Here is an 18,584-nt window from a genome sequence, read left to right on the forward strand (position 1 = left end):
ACCGTTGCTCCAGGGACTGGATGATTCTCATCATAGAGACAGTAAAAGAAATGATACAGATCTTAAACCAAGAGATCCTAGAGTTAGAAGAAATACTGAAAACAAACACTATTGTAGACAAATCTAAGAACAAATTGCTGAGCATAAATTAGGAGCTACAGGAGTTTGAAGACTATCTCATTAAGAAAAAAACAGACAAATTAAAAAGGATATACGTTGGTTCTCGCAGGAAAAGGTCTATCCCTACCTTCAGAGCAACTTCTACCAAGAAGATCGCTTAGAAGGAGGTTAATCTAATACACGTGCCTATAAAAGACAGAAAACCCATACATTCTCTGACAAGAGATCATCTGACTCAGACTATGAAGGCCCTGCAACTAATGAAGGACCAGGTTATAATCCTAGAAACCGTAGAGGACAATCCTATAACCAATACCAACAAGGACAGTCACCTTTTTTAGAACAAGGCAGGGGCAGAGGCCATGTGAGGTTCCAAAGACAGGAAAGGAATCATTATCCTCAGACAGAGCCAGCACATCCAAAACCATACATGCGGATGCAAATCCAGCAGTATTGGAAGTCTTAGATAGGATCACTCCACATGTAGACACCATTCCCATTTTTAATCTATCAAGTCACCAGCTTTCCATAGAAGAAATCAACATATTGAGTAAAGGCATGGGGCCCGATTCACAGAACTAACTTAAGACAAAATCCTAAACTTACTACCATTTTGGTATTCACAGAAGGCACTTACTCATTTTGGTATTCACAGAAGTTAGGAGTCCTAAGTTTAGGACTCCTAAATGCCTTCTGTGAATACCGAAAGTCTTAAAATTAGGATTTTTCTCAGTTTAGTAGTAGTATAGTTAGGACTCCTAACTTTAGGACTCCTAAATGCCTTCTCTGAATACCGAAAGTCTTAAAATTAGGATTTTTCTCAATTTAGTAGTAGTAAACTTAGGACTCCTAACTTTAGGACTCCTAAATGCCTTCTGTGAATACCGAAAGCCTTAAAATTAGGATTTTTCTGAGTTTAGTAGTAGTAAAGTTAGGAGTCCTAACTTTAGGACTCCTAAACTGAGAAAAATCCTAATTTTAAGACTTTCGGTATTCACAGAAGGCATTTAGGAGTCCTAAAGTTAGGACTCCTAACTTCTGTGAATACCGAAGTGAGTAAGTGTCTTCTGTGAATACCAAAATGAGTAAGTGCCTTCTGTGAATACCAAAATGGTAGTAAGTTTAGGATTTTGTCTTAAGTTAGTTCTGTGAATCGGGCCCCATGCCTTTACTCAATATGTTGATTTCTTCTATGGAAAGCTGGTGACATAATGTTTTTAAAAAATTATGATTGTGCGTACTGCTTTTATGAGAATTTCTCGAATAAAGCTTCTTGAATCGCGAATCGAATACCAAAATGAGTAAGTGCCTTCTGTAAATACGAAAATGGTAGTAAGTTTAGGATTTTGTCTTAAGTTAGTTCTGTGAATCGGGCCCTTATCCTTTATTCCCAGCAATCAGCTTGATATTTTCACAATGAACAAAGATCTTTTTTCGTTTTTTCAAAAAATCAGATTGAAAAAGTTTATGTCTAATAACATCTCTATAGAACAAGACATTAACTAATCAGGTTGCAAGCCCCCATCCAAATTCACGCCATCTCTTGAGATGGTAGGACCTGAAGTTGCAGTTTTTGAAAAAACTGTGATAAAAGAATTTGAGAAACTCACCAAATATGTCCTGAAGTCAACCCCTAATGTGACCAACTTTGAAAGACTGGAGCTTAGAAATCTTCAGAACAATATGCACATCACCATTAAGCCGTGTGACAAAGGCGGGGGCATAGTGGTGATGGAAAGCGAGAAATACTCAGAGAAAATGGAGATTATGCTATTGGTACCTGAGCATTACCAAAGCACAAGAAAGTCGGCCTTGATAGATCTGAACACAAGAATAGAAAACAGTACAGCAAAAGCTTTCCTGGATGGGTACATTTGCCAAAAAGAGCTTGAATTTCTTAATAAGAGCAATACAGTCATCCCTGCGCTATACGGAGTTCCAAAAACATATAAAAATTAAAAACATACTGAATACTCCTATGCGACCTATTATCTCATCCATTAACTCTTGTACTGAGCCACTCTCCCAATATGTGGATTTGTTTCTATGTCCCCTTACCAAACTTTATGACTCATATAGAAAAGACACTGGACACATAAAAGCGACCATAGAACATAAACCCTTTAATCGTGAGACACAGCTTCTAGTAACTCTAGACATAGAATCTTTGTATACCAACATCCCACAGGACCTAGCCATAGAGGCAGTGGCAACTCTATTGGCTAGAGTTCCTGGGGAGAGACCAAATAATTTTATATTGGAATGTCTAGACATAGTCCTACATTACAACTTTTTTGAATTCAAGGACAATCTTTATCAACAGATAAAGGGCACCAGTATGGGAGCTTCATGTGCTCCTAGTGTAGCAAACATCTACATGGGGGAATTTGAACTTAAACACATTTTCAATGAGATAGCCCCGTTTTATGAGCACATAGAAGTTTGGCATGGATTCATAGACAACATTTTTTTCATCTGGACAGGAGAAGAGTCAGACCTGGTACAGTTCATTGAGTGGTTAAACCTAAGTGACTGTAACCTTAAGTTTAAAGCAAAATACTCACCTGACAAAGTTGAGTTTCTAGATATTTGATCATGAGTGGAGAAGCTAGTATTGAGTTCAGCCTCTACAGAAAACCCACATAAAAAATACGATCTTACAACATACTAGCTTCCACCCCTCTTGCCAAAAAGACTCAATCCCCTTTGGGGAGTTCCTGAGAATTAAGCACAATTGCACTAACATGCGAGACTTCATGATACATGCTGAACAACTTCAGAAGAGACAACTTTTTTAGGGGCTACCCCAAACGATTGATCAGACAAACAATGAAACGTGCCAAATACTACAACAGAGACAGTCTGATTAATGGGAGAGAAAAACAACCTTAGGAGAGACTTGTCTGTGTTGTCAATCATTCCAGTTATAATAACAAAATACAACAAATGTTACATCGGAACTGGACGATCCTCAACACCGATAAAGAGAATATGGCACACATGAAACCGATTGTGGCATTTAGATGGGATCCCAACTTGAGAGATAAGCTAGTACACAGTCAAATTAAGGCCGCCAAAAAAATGTGGGAGCAAAGCACAATTGACGGACTTCACCCGATCCAAGGAAACCACAGATGTGGAAATTGTCATGCTTGTCCATCAGCCATCACCACTGAAACGTGGTCGTATGGGGCTAAGTCAGGAAAATTGAGGAGTCACACAAACCGCAGAAGTAGCAACATAGTGTATTTTATCTTCTGCCCCTGTGGACTTGATTACATTGAGGAAACAGGTAAAGAATTCCGCCTCAGGCTGTCAGAACACAAGTCAGCAATCAGGACCCATAAAATACAAGCTACTATGGTAAGACACTTTATGGATAACAACCACAGTGAGAATAAACTCAAATGGCTCATTCTAGAGAAAATCACTACGAAACCTGGCTGTGATACAGACAAAGTGAGAAAAAATAGGGAAACCTTCTGGATTTTCCATCGTGACACAGTTCGAAGAGGTCTAAATGAGGAGATCACATGGATAGTTACTTGACTGTCCTTGTCTCTATGGCTTTAAGATATTATGTTAGTGGCTGGTTGATCTTTACACACTGCTTTATGTCATATTTTAAGCCAGGTCACATATAGCGATAAACTGACCCTGCATGTCTTGGCTGCAACTTTTACTAGAAATTATAAATCTCAATTCTCTTTTGCGCTAGATTTTTATTTGGTACAAATCTTATTTTATTGTATTTAGAGCATACTTTAAATTGGATGCCTAGGGGGCATTTAAGTTACAAGCCTATATGATCATAAGTGAAGTACCCCGTTTTAAAATGGAGAGTCCAGGATAGACTTTATTCGCAAAGAGTTTGTTTCAGCAAGTATTTTTGTAGCTTCCACTAACCCATCGTCAGGTTCCAAACACCTGATAATATCCACTTACATTTTGCACTCTTTTACTATTATTCTGTCACTCTTAACAAAGGTCTATGATATTAGCGGATAATACCAATTAAGCTAGTAAGGTTGTGAGTGGTAGTAAAAATCTACTCTAATGTGGCGGCTACTTTTAAATTTTGATCTCATAGGCCGATCTCACGATAAAGGATATTAGCATGTAAATAAAATGTAGATAATATCGATCAGGCTATATAAACTTGAGAGTGGATAGTAAAACAACCCACTCCAGCATGGCGGCCCTATTTATTTTTGTCCCTATAGGCCATTCCTAATATCGCGAGATCTTGAAGACAATTAGTTTGGCGGGAGAAAACAGAGCATCTGCTAATGTATAAATATAAACCGATACTCAATATGAATAAATCTTTTAGCCTTCTCATGCATCTGTCTAAACACAGGGTTCTCTGTAGCAATCTGGATAAACTGAGGGATGATCTCTTTCTTGTCTCTTTAACGTTAACAGTATTGATTTTAAAAGATTCAGTCGAGACCTTAGAAGAAGGGTTGATCGTGTGGACCTGTTTCTACAAAATACCAGACCAGTTTGGAGCCAAAAGATTGGAGCCAAAAAATTACCTGGACCTCACAAGAGAGGGGCTACATGCTCTACATAGGGTAAAACTCACTAGTTAAAACAGAGGTTCGATTGATGGTTTTCTTGATGTTAGTCTGGTTTTCTACTGACTGAAATAATATTTCTACCCGTAGAACGTCTGGAATATACTGGCTGCTTGCAGGCATAATTACATAAAGGCCCTCATAAATCTGGATTAGTATGCCTTAACGTAAAACAACAGGTGTTTCTAAGTCTTAATGGACTGAGCATCATGCATGAGGAACACCTTTCTTTTTGTTTCTAAATAAAATCTGGTTGTGGAACCTACTGCCACCCTTTTTCAAACTTTACATCACAGGGTCGTCGCTTCGGAGCACGTTAATTTCTTTTTTTTTTCCTTCTTTTAACTGCACATGTGGTCACTTTCTTCAATCTATGGCACCATATTCAGTACTTGGGATCTTAAGGTACACCACTCTAAGTAGTGCACGATCATGAGTATAGAGTTAAAGTATACGTAATTAAATAATTTTTTCTGCCATTACCCCTCAAGTTATATATAATATTGTTTCTTACTTTTCAGACATCCCCTGTTTCCCATTGAAATTCAATACACCTTGGTCCTGAGGAAGGTGGTTTCACCACTGAAATGCGCGTAGACCATAACTGTCACTGAGAAGTGGTCCCTGAGAGTTTATTCCATCGAGCTGTGTTTATTGGCAACAATTCACTCAACCCCCTCGTATATAATTTGGGACCCTCCATAGGGTCGAATCTCTCTTTCCCTCTGTTTGATTTGCGTAGCATGCATTTGTAAGAATGTGGTTTGAATGAGTGTGAATTTTGGGAATGAATGAACAGTTATAGGTTTTTGTGGGGTGTCTGTTATTTAAAGAAATGATTTATGGAAAACTTAGTAATCCAGTTTTTGATAAAACACAGTAGCTTTGCACAAATATATGTATTTTTGTAACAATTTCTATGGAAATATATGTTTAAAAAAAATATATATAAAAACAACCAAATGTATAATAAAAAGTTTTTAATATCTAAAGAATATCTGAATGAATATAGTAAAATGTTCTAAAATGTGTCGTGTTTGCTGACCTGAGTTTTTTTTTTTTTTGGCATGTTAGAACCTGAATAGGTCATATGGTAATTAAATAGGTCGGAATAGAGATTTCTCAATCTTGCTGGTTTTGTTCTTCCCCCTTCCTCTTGGACCTAAAAGTACCCTATGGGGTCCCTTTTCTTCCTTTCAGTAGGTTACAAAGGCATGCAGCAGGAGTACACAGCAGGTACTAACCGGCTCTGTTGCGTTTGTGTTGCAAGTCCCTCCTGGACAGCTCCTGATAGCAACGGTTCGTCCTGAGCAGTGAGGAGCTCAACAGCTGCAGATCGGAGCCCATTGTGCTGGTCTGCCGTGGCCCAGATCTAATGAAGAGTTGCGTCCATTGTCCGGAGGCGCACGCCTGCTTTCCCATCAACTGGCAGAAGATTAGTGCCGGTGACGTCAATGAGAGGGGCGAGCATCACCATGCGAACTGAGCCTGCTTCCGCCCCTGGTATTAGGAGGAGCGAAGGAAGTGTAGAAACTGTGCGGTGAGAACTGAGGAGCCTCCTTCTCAGGTGCGCACGCGTCTCACCCCGAATTGAGCTGATAAAGTCTCCATATATAAGGACCAGCTCCGTTTCCCCACCCAACTGCATTGCCGGACTACAATAAAAAAATAAACAAATCACAGGAAACATGCCTAATATCATTTAAAGTACAGCGTCCCGAAAGTTGTGGTCGTGTGCTGCAAGGGTGAAAAAAAAAACCAGCGATCTTGGAGGGATGGTGGGGGTGGGCAAACACGGCACAGAACACATGCCTAACTTCAATTAAAGCGTTACAACAATTAAAGGACAGCGTCCCGTGAGTGGTGTGCAATGTGCTCTCGCTGTAAAGGAAAACAATCATTTACAATGCAATAGGACTCGCATTTACGCAATACCTATTGCACAAGCGGGGGCCAGGAGGGCGAGAAGGCACAGACAGCGGGAGTGCGGGGGAAGAGGTGCGAGAAGCCATGGGAAGAAAATAGTGCTCACAATCTAAATAACACATTCCATGCAACACTCAAAGTAAAGGAGCCAGTAGTCATGGAAGGATACAAATGATGCATGGCTGTCATAAGGAGGGACTAACAGCCTATAAACCAATCAGAAGGCAGCGTTTAAAAGGACAAAGACGCAATCCAATGAAAAATATGGGCAGGGGAGTGGGCGGAGCGTCCACTCCATACTTCATTGCTGCATGCCTCGCAGAGCGAGCAGCGCATGCGCTCTGCCGCTATAGGCTCGACCTAAAAACCTAGGATCAGTATCAGCTCCCCCACTTCACCAAATTGTGTGGCCCTCGGCAAACATTTTATTTCACTGACTTGCCTTTGTCATCAATGTCTCATATGAGAGCGCCTTCAAATACAAAAGTTCAGGTTAAACACTGTGCAAAAACCTCCTTGTGTTTGATTTACTATCTAGAATCTTCACCCAAGTATAACAATAATCGACCCATAATAACTGACTTCTCTCTCAGGTCACTAATAGTGTCCTCGAGGTGGGAGAGGGGCAGGAATGCTTCTAAGTTCATGTTTACCAAGCATTGGAAATGCAATAGGTCTCGCATTTGTTTGATTTTGAGCTTTTGACGTTGTAAATGGCAATGATTTGTACCCCTGTGATATGGAGTGTTTGTATGTGGTGTGTAGTGGAATATTTTGGGTTGGATTGGAATTGGTATTTGTGGAGCAGTAGGAAGGAGAGGAGGAGAAGAGCAGTATGACACAAAAGTAAGGCGAGTGAGGAGAAGAGAAGAGTGACGCACAAGGAAGAGGATTTAGCCTTACGGCTAGAGCGGTCGACTTCAAAGCTGGGGAACTGTGTTAGAGTCTCTACAAAGACGCTCAACATTCTGTGATTCTGGGCAAATCACTTCATCTCCCCATGCCTAACAAAAATGAATGTGCCCTTCTGTACCGAAACTGGTGCTCATGTAAAACGCTCTGATACCCAAAGTCTCGGGTCTAGTTCGCGCAATATAAAACTCTATAAAAAACAAAAAGGAAGGGGAGTGAGGAGAAGAGCAGCGTGAGGCACAAGGAAGGACAGTGAAGAGAAGAGCAGCATGAGGCACAAGGAAGGACAGTGAAGAGAGGAGCAGCATGAGGCAGAAGGAAGGAGAGAGAGGAGAAGAGCAGCGTGAAGAAGGACAGAGAAAGAGGAGAAGAGCAGTGTGAGGCACAAGGAAGGACAGTGAAGAGAAGAGCAGCATTAGGCACAAGGAAGGAGAGAGAGGAGAAGAGCAGCTTGAGGTACATGGAAGGAGAGTGAGTAGAAGAGCAGCCTGAGGCACAAGGAAGGAGAGTAAGGAGAAGAGCAGCCTGAGGCACAAGGAAGGAGAGTGAGGAGAAGAGCAGCATGAGGCACAAGGAAGGAGAGTGAGGAGAAGAGCAGCGTGAGATACAAGGAAGGAGAGTGAGTAGAAGAGCAGCTTGAGGTACAAGGACGGAGAGTGAGGAGAAGAGCAGCATGAGGCACAAGGAAGGAGAGAGAGGAGAAGAGCAGCTTGAGGTACATGGAAGGAGAGTGAGTAGAAGAGCAGCCTGAGGCACAAGGAAGGAGAGTAAGGAGAAGAGCAGCCTGAGGCACAAGGAAGGAGAGTGAGGAGAAGAGCAGCATGAGGCACAAGGAAGGAGAGTGAGGAGAAGAGCAGCGTGAGATACAAGGAAGGAGAGTGAGTAGAAGAGCAGCTTGAGGTACAAGGACGGAGAGTGAGGAGAAGAGCAGCATGAGGCACAAGGAAGGAGAGTGAGGAGAAGAGCAGCATGAGGCACAAGAACGGTAGTGAGGAGAAGAGCAGCGTGGGGCACAAAGAAGGAGAGTGAAGAGAAGAGTAGCATGAGGCACAAGGAAGGAGAGTGAGGAGAAGAGCAGAGTGAGGCACAAGGAAGGAGAGTGAGGAGAAGAGCAGCTTGAGGCAGAAGAATGAAGAGTGAGGAGGAGAAGAGCAGCGTGAAGCAGAAGGACAGAGAGAGGAGAAGACCAGTGTGAGGCACAAAGATGGAAAATGAGGAAGAGAAGAGCTGAATGAGGTACAAGGAAGGAGAGTGAGTAGAAGAGCAGCTTGAGGTACAAGGATGGAGAGTGAGGAGGAGAAGGGCAGTGTGAGGTACAAGAAAGGAGAGTTAGTAGAAGAGCAGCATGAGGCACAAGGAAGGACAGTGAGTAGAAGAGCAGCATGAGGCAGAAGAAGGGAGAGTGAGGAGAAGAGCAGCTTGAGGCACAAGTATGGAAAGTGAGGAAGTGAAGAGCAGTGCGAGGCACAACGACAGAGAGAGAGGAGGAGAGCAGAGTGAGGCACAAGGACAGAGACTGAGGCTGAGGAGAAAAGCAGATCGAGGCCAGAAGGACAGAGTGAATATAATCGCAGCGTGAAGCACAAGGAAGGAGAGTGAGGAGAAGAGTAGCGCGAGGCAGAATGACAGAGAGTGAGGATAACTGCAGCGTGAGGCACAAGGACGGAGAGTGAGGAGAAGAGCAACATGAGGCACAAGGGTGGAGAGTGATGAGAAGAGCAGCATGAGGCACAAGGAAGGAGAGTGAGAAGAAGAGCAACGTGAGGCACAAGGAAGGAGAGAGAGGAGAAGAGCAGCATGAGGTACAAGGAAGTAGAGAGAGGAGGAGAAAAGCAGCATGAGGTATAAGGAAGGAGAGTGAGGAGAAGAGCAGCATGAGAGACAAGGAAGGAGAGTGAGTAGAAGAGCATCTTGAGGTACAAGGAAGGAGAGTGAGGGGAAGAACAGCACGAGGCACAAGAATGGTAGTGAGGAGAAGAGCAGCGTGGGGCACAAAGAAGGAGAGTGAAGAGAAGAGTAGCATGAGGCACAAGGAAGGAGAGTGAGGAGGAGAAGAGCAGCGTGAAGCAGAAGGACAGAGAGAGAGGAGAAGAGCAGTGTGAGGCAAAAGGATGGAAAATGAGGAAGAGAAGAGCTGAATGAGGTACAAGGAAGGAAAGTGAGTAGAAGAGCAGCTTGAGGTACAAGGATGGAGAGTGAGGAAGAGAAGGGCAGTGTGAGGTACAAGGGAGGAGAGTGAGTAGAAGAGCAGCATGAGGCACAAGGAAGGACAGTGAGTAGAAGAGCAGCGTGAGGCACAAGAAGGGAGAGTAAGGAGAAGAGCAGCTGAGGCACAAGTATGGAAAGTGAGGAAGTGAAGAGCAGTGCAAGGCACAATGACAGAGAGTGAGGAGGAGAGCAGAGTGAGGCACAAGGACAGGGACTGAGGCTGAGGAGAAGAGCAGATCGAGGCCAGAAGGACAGAGTGAATATAATCGCAGCGTGAAGCACAAGGAAGGAGAGTGAGGAGAAGAGGCAGAATGACAGAGTGAGGATAACTGCAGCGTGAGGCCCAAGGAGGGAGAGTGAGGAAAAGAGCAACATGAGGCACAAGGGTGGAGAGTGATGAGAAGAGCAGCGTGAGGCACAAGGAATGAGAGTGAGGAGAAGAGCAACGTGAGGCACAAGGAAGGAGAGAGAGGAGAAGAGCAGCATGAGGTACAAGGAAGTAGAGTGAGGAGAAGAAGAGCAGCATGAGGTATAAGGAAGGAGAGTGAGGAGAAGAGCAGCGTGAGGCACAAGGAAGGACAGTGAAGAAAAGAGCAGCATGAGGCACAAGGAAGGAGAGTGAGGAGAAGAGCAGCCTGAGGCACAAGGAAGGAGAGTAAGGAGAAGAGCAGCCTGAGGCACAAGGAAGGAGAGTAAGGAGAAGAGCAGCCTGAGGCACAAGGAAGGAGAGTGAGGAGAAGAGCAGCCTGAGGCACAAGGAAGGTAAGTGAGGAGAAGAGCAGCATGAGGCATAAGGAAGGAGAGTGAGGAGGAGAAGAGCAGCATGAGGCACAAGGAAGGAGAGTGAGGAGAAGAGCAGCGTGAGGCACAAGGAAGGAGAGTGAGGAGAAGAGCAGCCTGAGGCACAAGGAAGGCGAGTGAGAAGAAGAGCAGCCTGAGGCACAAGGAAGGAGAGTGAGTAGAAGAGCTGCCTGAGGCACAAGGAAGGAGAGTGAAAAGAACAGCAGCCTGAGGCACAAGGACAGAGAGTGAGGAGAAGAGCAGCATGAGGCACAAGGAAGGACAGTGAGTAGAAGAGCAGCGTGAGGCACAAGAAGGGAGAGTAAGGAGAAAAGCAGCTGAGGCACAAGTATGGAAAGTGAGGAAGTGAAGAGCAGTGTGAGGCACAATGACAGAGAGTGAGGAGGAGAGCAGAGTGAGGCACAAGGACAGAGACTGAGGCTGAGGAGAAGAGCAGATCGAGGCCAGAAGGACAGAGTGAATATAATCGCAGCGTGAAGCACAAGGAAGGAGAGTGAGGAGAAGAGGCAGAATGACAGAGTGAGGATAACTGTAGCGTGAGGCCCAAGGAGGGAGAGTGAGGAAAAGACCAACATGAGGCACAAGGGTGGAGAGTGATGAGAAGAGCAGTGTGAGGCACAAGGAAGGAGAGTGAGGAGAAGAGCAACGTGAGGCACAAGGAAGGAGAGAGAGGAGAAGAGCAGCATGAGGTACAAGGAAGTAGAGTGAGGAGGAGAAGAGCAGCATGAGGTATAAGGAAGGAGAGTGAGGAGGAGAATAGTAGCATGAGGTAGAAGGAAGGAGAGTGAGTAGAAGAGCAGCATGAGGCACAAGGAAGGAGAGTGAGTGGAAGAGCAGTTTGAGGTACAAGGAAGGAGAATGAGTAGAAGAGCAGCCAGAGGCACAAGGAAGGAGAGTAAGGAGAAGAGCAGCCTGAGGCACAAGGAAGGAGAGTGAGGAGAAGAGCAGCCTGAGGCACAAGGAAGGTAAGTGAGGAGAAGAGCAGCATGAGGCATAAGGAAGGAGAGTGGGGAGGAGAAGAGCAGCATGAGGCACAAGGAAGGAGAGTGGGGAGAAGAGCAGTGTGAGGCACAAGGAAGGAGAGTGAGGAGAAGAGCAGCTTGAGGTACAAGGAAGGAGAGTGAGTAGAAGAGCAGCCTGAGGCACAAGGAAGGAGAGTGAGAAGAAGAGCAGCCTGAGGCACAAGGAAGGAGAGTGAGTAGAAAAGCTGCCTGAGGCACAAGGAAGGAGAGTGAAAAGAACAGCAGCCTGAGGCACAAGGACAGAGAGTGAGGAGAAGAGCAGCATGAGGCACAAGGAAGGACAGTGAGTAGAAGAGCAGCGTGAGGCACAAGAAGGGAGAGTAAGGAGAAGAGCAGCTGAGGCACAAGTATTGAAAGTGAGGAAGTGAAGAGCAGTGTGAGGCACAATGACAGAGAGTGAGGAGGAGAGCAGAGTGAGGCACAAGGACAGAGACTGAGGCTGAGGAGAAGAGCAGATCGAGGCCAGAAGGACAGAGTGAATATAATCGCAGCGTGAAGCACAAGGAAGGAGAGTGAGGAGAAGAGGCAGAATGACAGAGTGAGGATAACTGCAGCGTGAGGCCCAAGGAGGGAGAGTGAGGAAAAGACCAACATGAGGCACAAGGGTGGAGAGTGATGAGAAGAGCAGCGTGAGGCACAAGGAAGGAGAGTGAGGAGAAGAGCAACGTGAGGCACAAGGAAGGAGAGAGAGGAGAAGAGCAGCATGAGGTACAAGGAAGTAGAGTGAGGAGGAGAAGAGCAGCATGAGGTATAAGGAAGGAGAGTGAGGAGAAGAGCAGCGTGAGGCACAAGGAAGGACAGTGAAGAAAAGAGCAGCATGAGGCACAAGGAAGGAGAGTGAGGAGAAGAGCAGCGTGGGGCACAAGGAAGGACAGTGAAGAGAAGAGCAGTGTGAGGCCCAAGAATGGAAAGTGAGGAAGTGAAGAGCAGTGTGTGGCACAAGGAAGGAGAGAGAGGAGAAGAGCAGTGTGAGGTACAAGGAAGAAGAGAGAGGACAAGAGCAATGTGAGGTACAAGGAAGGACAGTGAAGAGAAGAGCAGCATGAGGCACAAGGAAGGAGAGAGAGGAGAAGAGCAGCGTGAAGCAGAAGGACGGAGAGAGAGGAGAAGTGCAGCAGGAGGCACAAGGACAGAAAGTTAGGAGGAGAAGAACAGCATGAAGTACAAGGAAGGAGAGTGAGTAGAAGAGCAGTTTGAGGTACAAGGAAGGAGAATGAGTAGAAGAGCAGCCTGAGGCACAAGGAAGGAGAGTAAGGAGAAGAGCAGCCTGAGGCACAAGGAAGGAGAGTAAGGAGAAGAGCAGCCTGAGGCACAAGGAAGGAGAGTGAGGAAAAGAGCAGCCTGAGGCACAAGGAAGGTAAGTGAGGAGAAGAGCAGCGTGAGGCATAAGGAAGGAGACTGAGGAGGAGAAGAGCAGCATGAGGCACAAGGAAGGAGAGTGAGGAGAAGAGCAGCGTGAGGCACAAGGAAGGAGAGTGAGGAGATGAGCAGCTTGAGGTACAAGGAAGGAGAGTGAGTAGAAGAGCAGCCTGAGGCACAAGGAAGGAGAGTGAAAAGAAGAGCAGCCTGAGGCACAAGGAAGGAGAGTGAGGAGAAGAGGCAGAATGACAGAGTGAGGATAACTGTAGCGTGAGGCCCAAGGAGGGAGAGTGAGGAAAAGACCAACATGAGGCACAAGGGTGGAGAGTGATGAGAAGAGCAGCGCGAGGCACAAGGAAGGAGAGTGAGGAGAAGAGCAACGTGAGGCACAAGGAAGGAGAGAGAGGAGAAGAGCAGCATGAGGTACAAGGAAGTAGAGTGAGGAGGAGAAGAGCAGCATGAGGTATAAGGAAGGAGAGTGAGGAGGAGAATAGTAGCATGAGGTAGAAGGAAGGAGAGTGAGTAGAAGAGCAGCATGAGGCACAAGGAAGGAGAGTGAGTGGAAGAGCAGTTTGAGGTACAAGGAAGGAGAATGAGTAGAAGAGCAGCCAGAGGCACAAGGAAGGAGAGTAAGGAGAAGAGCAGCCTGAGGCACAAGGAAGGAGAGTAAGGAGAAGAGCAGCCTGAGGCACAAGGAAGGAGAGTGAGGAGAAGAGCAGCCTGAGGCACAAGGAAGGTAAGTGAGGAGAAGAGCAGCATGAGGCATAAGGAAGGAGAGTGAGGAGGAGAAGAGCAGCATGAGGCACAAGGAAGGAGAGTGAGGAGAAGAGCAGTGTGAGGCACAAGGAAGGAGAGTGAGGAGAAGAGCAGCTTGAGGTACAAGGAAGGAGAGTGAGTAGAAGAGCAGCCTGAGGCACAAGGAAGGAGAGTGAGAAGAAGAGCAGCCTGAGGCACAAGGAAGGAGAGTGAGTAGAAAAGCTGCCTGAGGCACAAGGAAGGAGAGTGAAAAGAACAGCAGCCTGAGGCACAAGGACAGAGAGTGAGGAGAAGAGCAGCATGAGGCACAAGGAAGGACAGTGAGTAGAAGAGCAGCGTGAGGCACAAGAAGGGAGAGTAAGGAGAAGAGCAGCTGAGGCACAAGTATGGAAAGTGAGGAAGTGAAGAGCAGTGTGAGGCACAATGACAGAGAGTGAGGAGGAGAGCAGAGTGAGGCACAAGGACAGAGACTGAGGCTGAGGAGAAGAGCAGATCGAGGCCAGAAGGACAGAGTGAATATAATCGCAGCGTGAAGCACAAGGAAGGAGAGTGAGGAGAAGAGGCAGAATGACAGAGTGAGGATAACTGCAGCGTGAGGCCCAAGGAGGGAGAGTGAGGAAAAGACCAACATGAGGCACAAGGGTGGAGAGTGATGAGAAGAGCAGCGTGAGGCACAAGGAAGGAGAGTGAGGAGAAGAGCAACGTGAGGCACAAGGAAGGAGAGAGAGGAGAAGAGCAGCATGAGGTACAAGGAAGTAGAGTGAGGAGGAGAAGAGCAGCATGAGGTATAAGGAAGGAGAGTGAGGAGAAGAGCAGCGTGAGGCACAAGGAAGGACAGTGAAGAAAAGAGCAGCATGAGGCACAAGGAAGGAGAGTGAGGAGAAGAGCAGCGTGGGGCACAAGGAAGGACAGTGAAGAGAAGAGCAGTGTGAGGCCCAAGAATGGAAAGTGAGGATGTGAAGAGCAGTGTGTGGCACAAGGAAGGAGAGAGAGGAGAAGAGCAGTGTGAGGTACAAGGAAGAAGAGAGAGGACAAGAGCAATGTGAGGTACAAGGAAGGACAGTGAAGAGAAGAGCAGCATGAGGCACAAGGAAGGAGAGAGAGGAGAAGAGCAGCGTGAAGCAGAAGGACGGAGAGAGAGGAGAAGTGCAGCAGGAGGCACAAGGACAGAAAGTTAGGAGGAGAAGAACAGCATGAAGTACAAGGAAGGAGAGTGAGTAGAAGAGCAGTTTGAGGTACAAGGAAGGAGAATGAGTAGAAGAGCAGCCTGAGGCACAAGGAAGGAGAGTAAGGAGAAGAGCAGCCTGAGGCACAAGGAAGGAGAGTAAGGAGAAGAGCAGCCTGAGGCACAAGGAAGGAGAGTGAGGAAAAGAGCAGCCTGAGGCACAAGGAAGGTAAGTGAGGAGAAGAGCAGCGTGAGGCATAAGGAAGGAGACTGAGGAGGAGAAGAGCAGCATGAGGCACAAGGAAGGAGAGTGAGGAGAAGAGCAGCGTGAGGCACAAGGAAGGAGAGTGAGGAGATGAGCAGCTTGAGGTACAAGGAAGGAGAGTGAGTAGAAGAGCAGCCTGAGGCACAAGGAAGGAGAGTGAAAAGAAGAGCAGCCTGAGGCACAAGGAAGGAGAGTGAGTAGAAGAGCTGCCTGAGGCACAAGGAAGGAGAGTGAAAAGAACAGCAGCCTGAGGCACAAGGACAGAGAGTGAGGAGAAGAGCAGCATGAGGCACAAGGAAGGACAGTGAGTAGAAGAGCAGCATGAGGCACAAGAAGGGAGAGTAAGGAGAAGAGCAGCTGAGGCACAAGTAAGGAAAGTGAGGAAGTGAAGAGCAGTGCGAGGCACAATGACAGAGAGTGAAGAGGAGAGCAGAGTGAGGCACAAGGACAGAGACTGAGGCTGAGGAGAAGAGCCGATCGAGGCCAGAAGGACAGAGTGAATATAATCGCAGCGTGAAGCACAAGGAAGGAGAGTGAGGAGAAGAGGCAGAATGACAGAGTGAAGATAACTGCAGTGTGAGGCCCAAGGAGGGAGAGTAAGGAAAAGACCAACATGAGGCACAAGGGTGGAGAGTGATGAGAAGAGCAGCGTGAGGCACAAGGAAGGAGATTGAGGAGAAGAGCAACGTGAGGCACAAGGAAGGAGAGAGAGGAGAAGAGCAGCATGAGGTACAAGGAAGTAGAGTGAGGAAGAGAAGAGCAGCATGAGGTATAAGGAAGGAGAGTGAGGAGAAGAGCAGCGTGAGGCACAAGGAAGGACAGTGAAGAAAAGAGCAGCATGAGGCACAAGGAAGGAGAGTGAGGAGAAGAGCAGCGTGGGGCACAAGGAAGGACAGTGAAGAGAAGAGCAGTGTGGGGCCCAAGAATGGAAAGTGAGGAAGTGAAGAGCAGTGTGTGGCACAAGGAAGGAGAGAGAGGACAAGAGCATTGTGAGGTACAAGGAAGGACAGTGAAGAGAAGAGCAGCATGAGGCACAAGGAAGGAGGGAGAGGAGAAGAGCAGCGTGAAGCAGAAGGACAATGAGAGAGGAGAAGAGCAGCAGGAGGCACAAGGACAGAAAGTTAGGAGGAGAAGACCAGCATGAGGTACAAGGAAGGAGAGTGAGTAGAAGAGCAGCATGTGGCACAAGGAAGGAGAGTGAGTAGAAGAGCAGCTTGAGGTACAAGGAAGCAGAGTGAGCAGGAGAATAGCAGCATGAGGTAGAAGGAAGGAGAGTGAGTAGAAGAGCAGCATGAGGCACAAGGAAGGAGAGTGAGTGGAAGAGGAGTTTGAGGTACAAGGAAGGAGAATGAGTAGAAGAGCAGCCTGAGGCACAAGGAAGGAGAGTAAGGAGAAGATCAGCCTGAGGCACAAGGAAGGAGAGTAAGGAGAAGAGCAGCCTGAGGCACAAGGAAGGAGAGTGAGGAGAAGAGCAGCCTGAGGCACAAGGAAGGTAAGTGAGGAGAAGAGCAGCGTGAGGCATAAGGAAGTAGAGTGAGGAGGGGAAGAGCAGCATGAGGCACAAGGAAGGAGAGTAAGGAGAAGAGCAGCGTGAGGCACAAGGAAGGAGAGTGAGGAGAAGAGCAGCTTGAGGTACAAGGAAGACGAGTGAGTAGAAGAGCAGCCTGAGGCACAAGGAAGGAGAGTGAGAAGAAGAGCAGCCTGAGGCACAAGGAAGGAGAGTGAGTAGAAGAGCTGCCTGAGGCACAAGGAAGGAGAGTGAAAAGAACAGCAGCTTGAGGCACAAGGACAGAGAGTGAGGAGAAGAGCAGCATGAGGCACAAGGAAGGAGAGTGAGGAGAAGAGCAGCGTGAGGCACAAGGAAGGAGAGTGAGTAGAAGAGCAGCTTGAGGTACAAGGATGGAGAGTGTAGAGAAGAGCAGCATGAGGCACAAGGAAGGAGAGTGAGGAGAAGAGCAGCATGAGGCACAAGAACTGTAGTGAGGAGAAGAGCAGTGTGGGGCACAAAGAAGGAGAGTGAAGAGAAGAGCAGCATGAGACACAAGGAAGGAGAGTGGGGAGAAGAGCAGAGTGAGGCACAAGGAAGGATAGTGAGGAGAAGAGCAGCTTGAGCATGAAGAATGAAGAGTGAGGAGGAGAAGAGCAGCGTCAAGCAGGAGGACAGAGAGAGAGGAGAAGAGCAGTGTAAGGCACAAGGACAGAAAGTGAGGAGGAGAAGAGCAGCATGAGCTACAAGGAAGGAGAGTGAGTAAAAGAGCAGCATGGGGCACAAGGAAGGACAGTGAGTAGAAGAGCAGCATGAGGCAGAAGAAGGGAGAGTGAGGAGAAGAGCAGCGTGAAGCAGAAGGACAGAGAGAGAGGAGAAGAGCAGTGTGAGGCACAAAGATGGAAAATAAGGAAGAGAAGAGCTGAATGAGGTACAAGGAAGGAGAGTGAGTAGAGAGCAGCTTGAGGTACAAGGATGGAGAGTGAGGAGGAGAAGAGCAGTGTGAGGTGCAAGGAAGGAGATTGAGTAGAAGAGCAGCATGGGGCACAAGGAAGGACAGTGAGTAGAAGAGCAGCGTGAGGCACAAGAAGGGAGAGTGAGAAGAGCAGCTTGAGGCAAAAGAATGGAAAGTGAGGAAGTGAAGAGCAGTGCGAGGCACAACGACAGAGAGTGAGGAGGAGAGCAGAGTGAGGCACAAGCACAGAGACTGAGGCTGAGGAGAAGAGCAGATCAAGGCAGAAAGACAGAGTGAATATAATCGCAGCGTGAAGCACAAGGACAGAGAGTGTGGAGAAGAGTAGCGCAAGGCAGAATGACAGAGAGTGAGGATAACCGCAGCATGAGGCACAATGAGGTAGAGTGAGGAGAAGAGCAACATGAGGCACAAGGGTAGAGAGTGATGAGAAGAGCAGCGTGAGGCACAAGGAAGGAGAGTGAGGAGAAGAGCAGTGCGAGGCACAAGGAAGGAGAGAGAGAAGAAGAGCAGTATGAGGTACAAGGAAGGAGAGTGAGGAGGAGAAGAGCAGCATGAGGTACAAGGAAGGAGAGTGAGAAGAAGAGCAGGGTGAGGCACAAGGAAGGATAGTGAAGAGCAGTGTGGGGCACAAGGAAGGAGAGTGAAGTGAAGAGCAACATGAGACAAAATGAAGGAGAGTGAGGAGAAGACAGTGCGAGGCACAAGGAAGGAGAAAGAGGAGAAGAGCAGTGTGAGGAACAAGGATGGAGAGTGAGGAGGAGAAGAGCAGCATGAGGTACAAGGCAGGAGAGTGAGAAGAAGAGCAGCATGAGGCACAAGGATGGAGAGTGAGGAGTAGAGAAGTGTGAGGCAGAAGGAAGGAGAGTGAGGGAAAAAGCGAGGCAGTGCATATATACTCCAGCAAAGGACCTCAGGTTAAAAAAAGCTTCACCTTGAAATGCATACAAATACAAAATAGCATAAAATGTATAAATAAGTAAATAAACTAGCTGTAGACATATACCATAA

The 18,584-nt window shown here is 46.9% G+C and overlaps 1 protein-coding gene across 1 annotated transcript in view; it reads right to left on the reverse strand.

Annotated features, from left to right (window-relative positions):
- The window catches only part of LOC146839613 (uncharacterized), a 133,180-nt gene that overhangs the window by 55,895 nt on the left and 58,701 nt on the right, over positions 1 to 18,584 (reverse strand). The gene's annotated exons all lie outside the window — the stretch shown is intronic.

Source organism: Triturus cristatus, chromosome 4_1 (assembly GCF_964204655.1).
Source record: "Triturus cristatus chromosome 4_1, aTriCri1.1, whole genome shotgun sequence".
NCBI classification, from domain to species: Eukaryota; Metazoa; Chordata; class Amphibia; order Caudata; family Salamandridae; genus Triturus; species Triturus cristatus.